Below are 12,366 nucleotides of genomic sequence, written 5' to 3'. Positions count from 1 at the left end.
GTATATATATATATGTGTGTGTGTGTGTGTGTGTGTGTGTATATATATATATATATATATATTATATTATATAAAGCCAGCGGCCTGAACACCATAACCACAGGAACAACCGGTCGCTATGACGCACACTGCGGCCAGCGAACTGGCCTGATCAGGGGGTGGGTCGACTGGCCAACACCCCCGCGGCCCTTCTCCCTGGCTAGCCCCACCCCCGATCGACCCACCACACCCAAATCGGTCCACAGCCCCTCCATTGGCTGGCCCCACCACTGATCGCCTCACGTACCCCAATAGGGGGCGGAGCTGGCCGGCCTAACCTCTGCATCCCCTAGTCCAACTGGCCCCACCCCAGATAGGCCCCCCACCCCAGTCAGGGGCTGGCCGGCCAACTGCCTGCGGCCCTGCCCCCAGCCAGCCATGCCCCTGACAGGCCCCCACCACCCTGATCGGCCTGTGGCCCCTCCCCCCAACCAGAACCACCCCCTATCAGCACCCCCACACCAATCAGGGGTGGGGCCAGCTGGCCAACCACCCATGGCCCCTCCCCCAGGCTGCTGTCTCTCTATCGGCCCCCTTCTCCAATGGGGGCAGGGCCTGTAAGCCAAATGCCTACGGCTCCTCCCCACAGCCAACCCGGCCCTGATCAGGCCCCAATCGGAGTGGGCCGGCCAGGCAACCTCCCGCCATCTCCTCCTCCCAATAGGCCCAGCCCTAATCCACCAATTGGGGCCAGGCTGGCCAGACCCCACCCGTGCACGAATTCATGCACTGGGCCTCTAGTATCCTATCTAATAGAGAAACATGGTAATTAGCCGTACCTCCGCTACCCTTCCCATTGGCTAATCAGGGCGATATGCAAATTAACTGCCAACCAAGACAGAGGCCGGCAGCCAGGCAGCTTGAAGCGAACAGGAGGCTTGCTTGCTTCAGTAACGGAGGAAGCTAACGTTCCCCGCCTGCCTTGCCGGCCTCTGAGCTTGCAGTTTAAGAAACATTGTTACAAATATAGAAGCTAAACAAAACCCCAGAAACCTGCTTTCAGCCAGCCGGGCTTCAGCCAGCAGGACCGCAACATTGTTTCAATTATAGAACAAACACAGATCCTTGCTTTCAGCCAGCCGGGATCTCAGAGCTGGAGTGAGCAGGACCGCAACAGTGTTACAATTATAGAACCCAAACAAACCAGATACCTGCTTTCAGCAGCCGAGGCCTCAGAGCTGGAGCCAAGCCTCAGAGCTAAAGTTGGCCCAGAATAAAAAAAAAGAAAAGAAAAAAAGGACAGGTTGGGAGCTTCAGTCACACGCCAGCCTGAAAACAGCCCTCAGCCCATCACCCAGACTGGCCAGGCACTCCAGTGGGGACCCCCACCCTGATCCAGGACACCCTTCAGGGCAAACCAGCCGGCCCCCACCCATGCAACAGGCCTCTATCCTATATAGTAAAAGGGTAATATGCCTCCCAGCACCGGAATCAGCAGAGCAGCGAGGCCTCCCAGCACCAGGATCAGCGGAGCCACGAGGCCTCCCGGCACTGGGATCAGTGTGACAGGGGGAGGCAACCAAACCCCCTGATTGCCCTGCGGCTCTGTGTGTGACAGGGTGCGGCACCCCAACCGCGCCCCCCTCAACGGGCCCTGGTCTGTGTGTGACGGGGTAGAGCCATAACCTCCCCATCGGCCCTGCCCTGAGTGTGACAGTGGCGGCGCCCCAACCCCCTGATCCGCCCTGCTCTGTGTGTGACGGGAGGGAGCTCCTCAACCCCCTGATTTGCCCTGCTCTGTGCGTGACAGGGGGCAGCACCCCAACCCCGTGATCGGCCCTGCTCTGTGCATGGCAGGGGCTGGTGCCACAACCTCCCTATCAACCCTGCCTTGAGTGTGACTACGGGTGGCATCGCAACCTCCCGATCCGCCCTGCTCTGTGCATGACAGGGGCGGCGCCCCAACTCCCCAATCAGCCCTGCTCTGAGCCCGACCAGGGGCTGCATCTAGGGATTTGGCCTGCCCTCTGCCACCCGGGAGCAGGCCTAAGCCAGCAGGTTGTTATCTCCCGAGGGGTCCCAGACTGCGAGAGGGCACAGGCCGGGCTGAGGGACCCCCTCTCCCCCCCGAGTACACAAATTTTTGTGCACCGGGCCTCTAGTATATATATAAAAGCCTAAGCTACCCTATGACCAAACGACTGAAACGAATGGTCAACTAGTGACTATGACGCTCACTGACCACCAGAGGGCAGATGCTCAAAGCAGGAGCTGCCCCTGGTGTTCAGTGCACTCCCACAGCCAACCTCCCATGGCCACCCTCCACCCCTCCCCCCCACCCCCCCGCTGGCCGGCCCCTCAATAGGCCCCAATCACTGGCCAGGCCAAGGGACACCACCATGGATGAATTCATGCACCAGGCCTCTAGTATTAATATAAGGCTCTGGATGAACCATTTATTAATGAGGAAGACAGTCTTAGGAATAAAAGGGTAACATGCTAGCTAGACTGGACATTTTCCAGACGACCTTCTGGACATCCTTCCAGACAAAGCCACGGTGGCGGGGCCAAGGCAGAGGCAGTTAGGGGCGATCAGGCCAGCAGAGGAAAGCAATTAGGAGGATCAGGCCGGCAGGGGAGAGCAGTTAGGGGGAATCAGGCCAGCAGGAGAGAGCAGTTAGGGGGAATCGGGCCGGCAGGGGAGAGCAATTAGGAGCAATCAGGCAGGCAGGCAGAGTAGTTAGGGGTGATCAGGCAGACAGGCAGGTGAGTGGTTACGAGCAAATGGTCCCAATTGCAAGAGGGATATCCCGGATTAGAGATGGTGCAGGCCAGGCTGAGGAACACCCCCCCTCCCCTCCCCCCGTGCATGAATTTCATGCACCGGGCCTCTAGTATTAATATAAGGGTCTGGATGAACCATTTATTAATGAGAAAGACAATCTTACTTTTCCCCTATAATTGAAGATGAAATGGTAAAATGTAAACAGGCATTTCTAATGATAAGCAAATCATTAAGCTACTTTTAGTAGCATGTATGACCTCTACAAGTAAGAATTATCAGAGCCCTAGAAGCACTGCAGGCTGACTGATGGGTCGAGGAAGGTCACAGGTTCCATTCCCGGTCAAGGGGATGTACCTCATGCCTCATAAATTGTTTGCAAGCTCAATCCCCGAAGGAATAAGACTGATGTGCTTCTTTCACTTTGATGTCTCTCTCTCTTCCTCATTCCTCCCTTCCACTCTCTCTAAAAACCAATGGGAAAAATATCCTCACTTGTCAGGTGAGGGGGAAAAAAAAAAGAATTGTAGAATTGTCAGAGAAAATGTTAAAAATGCATAAATTTACATCTAAAATTAACTTCAAACTTATAAAAACCTGATTTACATGAAGCTGAATCTCTTTAGATCTAAATGAACTAAGATTCATATCTGTAATCAGAAATTTATCCAATGTTGTCTCAGACTATTTAACAGTTCTAGGAAAAGCTGCATCAGCATAAATAGCCTACTCAAAATAAAAAGTTATTTAAAATTATTTGCAATCTTGAATTTGCAAAGAGCAACTGATATCAATTTTAATTATACCAACTGAAAATGAACTTGCTAAAGGTAAAATTTTGATGACCTACTAGATTTGTAGTAAAGCAAGCCAAAAATATCTTATGACCAATCAAGATATAACAGAAGACATTATTTATCGTATTATATAGTTACTAGAGGCCCAGTGCATGAAATTCATGCATGGGCGGGGGTGGGGGGGACCGTCAGCCCAACCTGCGCCCTCTTGCAATCTGGAATCCCTCAGGGGATGTCCGACTGCCGGTTTAGGCCTAAACCGGCAGTCGGACATCACTCTCGCAATCCGGGACCCCTGGTTCCTAACTGCTCGCCTGCCTGCCTGCCTGATCAACCCTAACCACTTACCTACCTGGCAGATCGCCCCTAACTGCCTCTGCCTACCTGCCTGGTTGCCCCAACCCCTCTGCCTGCCTGATCACCCCTAACTGCTCACCTGCCTGCCTTATCGCCCCAAACCACTCTGCCTGCCTGTCTGATGCCCCTAACTGTTCGCATGCCTGCCTGCCCGCCCCTAACTGCTCTCCTGACTCCCTGAGCACCCCTAACCACCTCTGCCTCGGACCCCCGCACCCGCGACACAGGCTTCCCTCCTCTGGCCGGCTGCAGGCAACCAGGACCCGGGCTTCCCTCCCTCTGGCCACCCGCAGGCACCGGGAACTCGGGCTTCCCTCCCTCTGGCCAGTCGCAGGCCCCAGGACCCGGGACAGCTTCAACCAGGCCAGCCACAGGCAACCAGGACCCCTGGCAGCTTCATCTGGGTGGCTGCAGGCACCCTGGACACAGGCGGTGCGACTGGGGCCCTGGCTTTGTCAGGAAGGACGTCTGAAGACAGCTGGTCTATCCGGTCTAATTACCATGTTACCCTTTTATTAGTATAGATAGAACGAAAATATTGCTCTTTTGCAACTTATAAGTTTGTTATTACTCAGAAAGCACTATTACTCCTATTTTCCTACCGTATACTAGAAGCCCGGTGCACAAAATTCATGCACAGGAGGGTGTCCCTCAGCCCGGACTGCACCCTCTCACAATCCAGGACCACTGGCCCCTAACCGCTTGCCTGCATGCTTGCCTGATTGCCCGTAACCGCTTCTGCCTGCCAGCCTCATCGCCCCCAACTGCCCTCCCCTGGGACGGCTTGATCGCCCACAACTGCCCTCCCCTGTCAGCCTGATGGCCTACAACTGCCCTCCCCTGCTGGCCTGATTGCCCACAACTGCCCTCCCCTGCCGCGACCCGCCTCCTCCACTGGAACCCGCCTCCTCCACTGGAACCCACCTCCTCCACGCAAGGCAGCAGAGACGCCAGGACCAGCCTCCTCCGCGCCGCACAGAACCATGGGACCTCCAGGCCTCACTGTGCCGAGCGGCCACCGGGCCCCGCCTCCACTGTGCACACGGGATGGCCATCTTGTGCCGACATGAGGGCGTAACACCACCTAGGCTATTATTAGTATTGATAATAAAAGGCTAATATGCAAACAGACTGAACAGCAGAACAACCAAACAACCAGTTGCTATGATGTGCACTGACCACCAGGAGGCATGTGTGGAATATGGCAGGCGTCGGCCATGGCGGGATGACAGAGCAGGTAAGCAGGGGTGCCAGACCAAGGAGGGGCACCGGTCACTGTCATCAGGCGAGCCTCTGGTGTTTACTGAAAATTCTTTCCTCCTGTGCGCTGCGGTCCTGCCTGGCTCTCACACCTACTGCCAGAGCACGCCACGCTCACACCCGCTGTCCACACCAAAGCCACCACTCACACCCACTGCCAGCACCGGCCCCACTCGCACCTGCAGCCGATGCCGGTCGCTGGGCACCATCAGCTGATGTGAGCTGTGGCTGCTGAACCTGATCATCCCTGATGACTTCTCCAACTCCCCCTGCTCCTGAGAGATGATCAGGGTAGCAGCTGCCACTCGCACCCACTGACGGTGCTGGCCCTGTAAGCACCCACTGCTGGTGCCGGCCCCAATCACTCCGTACCCTCAGCGGGTGTGAGCGACAGGAGTGGGGCTGCCAGGAGACAGGAGACTGGGGACCACAGCGGGAGGGGCCAGGCAGGGGCGTGGAGGATGGGCCAAGACCCGCCCCTGAGCCTACCACAGCCTCGTGGCCCACAGTTCCTTTCAAGGTGCACTAATTCGTGCGCCAGGCCCTTAGTGTTTTATAATAAAACTAGAGGCCCGGTGCACAAAAATTTGTGTACTCGGGGGGGGGGGGGGGGAGAGGGGGTCCCTCAGCCCGGCCTGTGCCCTCTCGCAGTCTGGGACCCCTCGGGAGATAACGCCCTGCTGGCTTAGGCCTGCTCCTGGTGGCAGAGGGCAGGCCCAATCCCTAGGTGCAGCCCCTGATCGGGCTCAGAGCAGGGCTGATTGGGGAGTGGAGCACCGCCCCGTCATGCACAGAGCAGGGCGAATCGGGAGGTTGCGATGCCACCCGTAGTCACGCTCAGGGTAGGGCTGATTGGGGGGTTGGGGCACCGCCCCCTGTCACACTCAAGGCAGGGTTGATAGGGAGGTTGCGGCGCCACCCCGTCATGCACAGAGCAGGGCCCATCAGGGGGGTTGGGGCTCCATACCCTGTCACGCACAGAGCAGGGCCCATCAGGGGGTTGAGGAGCTCCCCCCTGTTACTCACAGAGTAGGGCTGATAGGGGAGTTGGGGCACCGTCCCGTCACACACAGAGGAGGGCAGATCAGGGGGTTGGGGCGCCGCCCCCTATCATCCACAGAGCAGGGCCAATCAGGAGGTTGGGGCGCCGCCACTGTCACACTCAGGGCAGGGCCGATGGGGAAGTTATGGCTCTACCCCGTCACACACAGAGCAGGGCCCGTGGGGGGGGTGGGGGGGGGCAGGGGTTGGTGAACTGCACCCTGTCACACACAGAGCAGGGCCGATCAGGGGGTTGGGGCGCCGCACCCTGTCACACACAGAGCCGCAGGGTGATCAGGAGTTTGGGGAGCTCCCCCCATCAGGCACAGAGCAGGGCTGATCAGGAGGTTGGGGCGCCTTCCCGTCACGACCAGAGCAGGGCGGATAGGGAGGTTGCGGCCCTGCCCCCTGTCACATACAGAGCCGCAGGGCGATCAGGGGGTTTGGTCGCTAACCCCTGTCACACTGATCCCGGTGCGGGGAGGCCTCGCTGCTCTGCTGATTCCGGTGCTGGGAGGCATATTACCCTTTTACTATATAGGATAGAGGCCTGTTGCACAGGTGGGGGCTGGCTGGTTTGCCCCGAAGGGTGTCCTGGATCAGGGTGGGGGTCCCCACTGGGGTGCCTGGCCAGCCTGGATGAGAGGATGATGGCTGTTTGCAGCTGGTCACACTCCCTTCAGGGTGGGGGTCCCCACTGGGGTGCCTGGCCCATCTGGGTGATGGGCCGAGGGCTGTTTTCAGGCTGGCGTGTGACTGAAGCTCCCAACCTGTCCTTTTTTTTCTTTTCTTTTTTTTTAATTCTGGGCCAACTTTAGCTCTGAGGCTTGGCTCCAGCTCTGAGGCCTCGGCTGCTGAAAGCAGGTATCTGGTTTGTTTGGGTTCTATAATTGTAACACTGTTGCGGTCCTGCTCACTCCAGCTCTGAGATCCCGGCTAGCTGAAAGCAAGGATCTGTGTTTGTTCTATAATTGAAACAATGTTGCGGTCCTGCTGGCTGAAGCCCGGCTGGCTGAAAGCAGGTTTCTGGGGTTTTGTTTAGCTTCTATATTTGTAACAATGTTTCTTAAACTGCAAGCTCAGAGGCCGGCAAGGCAGGCGGGGAACGTTAGCTTCCTCCGTTACTGAAGCAAGCAAGCTTCCTGCTCGCTTCAAGCTGCCTTGCTGCCGGCCTCTGTCTTGGTTGGCAGTTAATTTGCATATCGCCCTGATTAGCCAATGGGAAGGGTAGCGGAGGTACGGCTAATTACCATGTTTCCCTATTATTAGATAGGACTAGAGGCCCAATACACAAAATTCATGCAAGAGTAGGCCTTCCTTCCCCCAGCTGCTGGCACTGACTTCCCTCTGGAACCTGGGACCCGGGCTTCCCTCCGGCCGCCGGCAGACACCCTGAACCCAGGCTGCCTTCGCATCCCCGGCTTCGTCTGAAAGGATGTCCGGTCTAATTGGCATATTACTCTTTTATTATTATAGACACTTCTAAAGGAAAAAGCTTTATATTTTAAACCTATAATGGCACTTTTTTCCTGCCTTTGGAATAAAGAGCCCCACAAATAATGTGGCCAACCCTGGCTGGGAATCAAAGACAGTGACAGGAATACCTTATGGCTGGACACAAGAGGACCAACACCTCTACTTAGCTCAGCGACTACTGAAACAGCCATTAAAATGAGGAGATAGAGACATGGCCCAGTAAATCAGGACCTTTATAAGTTAGAGGAGTTTTGCCCTACCTGTTTTGGCTCAGTGGATAGAGCTTCAGCCTGCAGACTGAAGGGTCCCAGGTTTGATTTCAGTCAAGGGCACCTGCCCAGGTTGTGGGCTCAATTCCCAGTAGGGGGCATGCAGGAGGCAGCCAAGCAATGATTCTCTCTCATCATTGATGTTTCTATCTCTCTTTTCCTCTCCCTTCCTCTCTAAAATCAATAAAAAAATAAATATATTATAAAAAAAATAGAGTTTGCAGTTGTAAGAATCAGCCCAAGAGTGATTGTGCACATTATAAACTTTGAAAGCCCCTACTCTAAATTATTCTTTTCTTGTCATTTTATAGTGGGCCCAATTTTTCCCACAATTACAAATGAATAGAGTTTAGCCTAAGAATAAATCCTAATCTCTTCTCCAGAATAAAGTTTATTGTTTTTCTTTTTTTTTAATTTTAATACTAAGGTCTAATAGGTTGTAAAATATAATAAGATGCAGTCAATTGGTTTTAACACCACCACCAACAAAAACACACTACAGAGCTTGAACTTTGATAACAATTTACAGAACTGTTTAACTTAATGAGAAAAACCTGCTGGATCAGTAAGGCATTGCTGCATCATTTCTCAGAGAGGAAGAATTTCGTGCACCGGGCCCCTAGTATTGCAATAATTTCCTAAAATGATTTCTGAGACAATAACCTAGATCTAATGTTAGTTACTGCCTTTAATGAATATTACTAGAGGCCCGATGCACGAAATTTGTGTAAGAGCCTTGGCCCTGGACTCCACCCACCGCGGCCCCTGCCCACCACCACTGCAGCTGGGGGCTTCTGCCGCCTCTGCCTCAAGCCCCCACCCACTGTGACTTTGTCTGGAAGGATGTCCAGTCTTATTACATATTATGCTTTTATTATTATAGATGATAATTTCAGCACAAGTGCATGGTGCTGATTCTGCCAGTAACCAAAACTCACTAAAGCACTTGGCAATTCCACTCCCGTCCGGGTTCACAAAGATGGGCAGAAGGAAGTGTTAGCATTCACTATACATCTTACTCTTGGTATCAACTTTGGCCTTTTCACTGTTTCAGCACCTCAGGAAAATGAGGATCCAAACATCATGCTAACTTTCCACAAATTATTCACCCTAAAATTTGAACTGTTTTTCATCAGGAAATCAACTACCTTAATACTATACTTCCAGAAATCTTAACTGGTTGTTAATCTAATCAAGCTATTATAAAGCCAGATACACAAAATAAACAATAAAAATAGATCATGGAATAAATGGAACTTTAATAGCACTGTATGAGAGAAGCAGAATTACAACAAACATGTCATTGAAAAAAACTGATACATGCCTCCTGAGCAAGAGGATTCAGGAGTTATCCTATACAGTAAACAGGGAATATGCAAATTGACCGTCACTCCACCACAAAGATGGCAGTGCCCACAGCGAAGGCGGGGGTTTCCGTAACACAAGATGGCTGCACCCACAGCGGAGGCTGAGTTCGCGTAACGAGCAATCAGCAGGTACCGGAGACTGTGCCCCTCCCCCCGCCCCCTTGACAGGGAACCTCAGGCCATGCCCCCCCACCCAGCGGGGCTTGACGGGGAACCTCAAGGCACACCCCCCGCCCCGGCCCTGGGGACCTCAGGCCGTGCCCCCCACCCGGCGGGGCTTAACAAGGGTAGAACTAACCAGGTCTGGATCTAGCCCAATGGGGGGGAGGGCCGGCCAGGTCTGGGTCTTGTGCAATTTTGAGGCACACATGGGTGTGTGGGGACTTGACTCTGGGTCCCGTGGTGCACCCCAGACTCGAGAGGAGGAAGAGTTTCCTATACATTTTACTAATTTTCTTTCATCTCTAACACTTCTATTACAGAGAAATGGCAAATAGCAATATTAAAATATTTCCTCTAATTAATCCCCCTTTAATGTTCATGAATTTTGTGCACCGGACCACTAGTAATAATATAAGTACCTAATATGTTTTCTAAAATTCATTTTCATGCTGTTTATCCTTAATTATCATTGTCTGAGACATTTGCTTTTCTGAGGCTGCCGCATGGTCACCTCAGACATCAATACGAATTCCGTGTTTTTAAGACATTACTTGTCTGGTCCCTGTTAAATACATGACCAAAGAACAGATGTGAGGTAAAGATGATGTGCTTACTACATAAAGCCAGAATGGCAAGGGAGGAGTTTTTCCAAATGGGCATATCCATAAGCCGTCAAGAACGCCATCATGGATATGGTGTGAGGTCCAGAATATGAAGACCATCCAGGGAAGGTAGCATTATGAGTCTTTGAGCTTGAAGAGGTGCATGGTACACTTGAGGGTCAGAACCACAGCTGGTATCACAGTAGAACAGTGAAGGAAGGGTCTTTGTGGAAGAGTCAAAGCAGGCTTTAAAGATAGGGATCCAGCTAGTACAAAGTGGTCTATGTCAATAACAGAGGCTATAAATCCAGCTAGAAAGATTTCTCTCTTGTCAGTCTTCTTCTTGATTCCAGTGACTATTGCCTAGGACCACCAATCACACCATGCACAGCATTATCGGAGAGGGCACGAAGCTAGTTGTTTCGCTAAATTATGGAAAACTGCAGAAGTCTGTCACCTACAAGGCAGAATATCCCTAGACTGAGGCTGGAAAGAAGAGATTGAGTGCTACAAGACTGGAGTAAAGCCTTGGTCTTCTCAGTCTCGGATGCCATCACAAACATATGTCAGTATACGTGAAAAGCCATCAGGAAACGAGCTGCTTATTCTTGTTGACATTTCCAGTCACCCCTCAGCTCCCGCAGCAGTAGTGGCCACAACAAGGGAGGCCTATTGTTTTTCTAATAGCTCTTTCTCAAAAGCCTTTTTTCCCTTTATTTGCTAGCAAGGTTATGCTTACAGCATTGATGAAGCAATCTACAGAAATGGAATAACCTAACATAAATGCAAAACTAGAAATCTAGTCTTTACTCAGTTCCAACCATGATACAGCTTTTAGTTTTCATTCAGATAAAAATTATAGAACATTCAAGAAAGTCACCATCAATTTTAAAAACACAACATTCAGTTTTATCAAAATTGTTGTTATTCAGAATTTTATTATTAAAAAATCAATCTATTAAACCTTAGAAATTGAGGACTCTTGCCACTTCCAAATCCTATTCCCTATATAACTATTCTTAAAAGTTTTATCTTCCAAAAAAACAACAACAAAAAAGTTTAATCTTCCAATTCTGCTTCTATACATATACCAATTGATATAGATGTTCCTCATCCCCTCACCCAAGTATATTTTTTTAATTGGTGAGAGAGAGGAGGAGGAGGAAAGGGTGAGAGAGAAAAACATCGATATGAGAAACATCCATCAGCTGACTCCTGTACATACCCCAATCAGGGATCAAAACCACACCTAGGTATGTATGTACCCTGACTAGAAATCAACCTGGCAACCTTTCCACTTTTGGGGACAACACTCCAAGCAGACATTTTTTTAATTTAGAAACAAACATATATTCTTTTGGGCACTTTTTTTCCTCACTTATTTTAAGCATCTTTCTATATCTATTCAGACCTTTCCATTAAAAAACAAAAAAACAGGGACCCAGAACCAAGAATGCATCGTAGATAACCACCTGTACTTGCCAAATCCCAAACCCATGTCAAAATTATAACTAAAATACAGAACCGTCATTCAAAACAACCTGAAATTTTGCTGAATCAAAGTTCTACAACTAGAGTAGTCAAGAAGAAAACACACTGAGACCGGTAGTAGGGGCAGAGGGGTGGAACAGGCTGGTCCAGCACCCACATGCAGCATTTTTTAATTGGGAGGATATCTCCAAGGCCTCCTGTATGAAGCAGGGGGTACCAGCTGCACATCAGACCCCTAGCCCAAGGTAGCAGAGCTGGGAAGAGAAGTCCCCATAACTCTGGGCTGTAAAAATCAGCGGAGATTGTGGCTGAGTGACACGGAGGAAGCTATACAGTCTCTAGAGTCCCTCTTAAAGGGTCCAAGCACAAACTTACACTATCTTGCTTCATCTGAGTTCCAGTGCCAGGTAGCGGCTTTGGGGGAACCCAGGGACTTATGGGGGAAAAATGGACTGTCTGGCATCGGGGCAGGAAATCAGGGGTGGCTTTATCCCAGACGGGAGTGCTCACAGGGGTCATTGTTCCTGTGCTGGGACCTCCCCCATCACAGAGCTGACAGGTAGCCATATCCGAGTTTCCATCAGTGTAAACCACACTGTACCTTCCACCCTGGTGATTCCCTGAGACCTTGCCCCATCAAATTTGAAACTCACCCAAGCTATCCTATCTAATAGAAAAACATGGTAATTAACCATAACTTCGATACCCTTCCCATTGGCTAATCAGCGAGATATGCAAATTAACTGCGAACCAAGATGGCGGCCGGCAGCCAGGCAGCTGAAG

General features: G+C 51.5%; 1 protein-coding gene and 1 pseudogene across 2 annotated transcripts in view; both read right to left on the bottom strand.

Moving 5' to 3' along the window:
- XPO4 (exportin 4) overlaps positions 1-12,366 on the bottom strand; it is a gene marked incomplete at its 5' end in the record, with an annotated part of 144,193 nt that overhangs the window by 114,636 nt on the left and 17,191 nt on the right.
- LOC308514875 (transmembrane protein 267-like) lies at positions 10,003-10,646 on the bottom strand (annotated as a pseudogene). The gene has a single exon. The product of its transcript is annotated as a transmembrane protein 267-like (transcript).

Source organism: Myotis nattereri, assembly GCF_964212035.1.
Source record: "Myotis nattereri genome assembly, chromosome: 2".
Lineage (NCBI taxonomy): Eukaryota > Metazoa > Chordata > Mammalia > Chiroptera > Vespertilionidae > Myotis > Myotis nattereri.
Note: the sequence above shows the minus strand (reverse complement) of the source record. Positions and strands in the feature narration are given on the sequence as shown.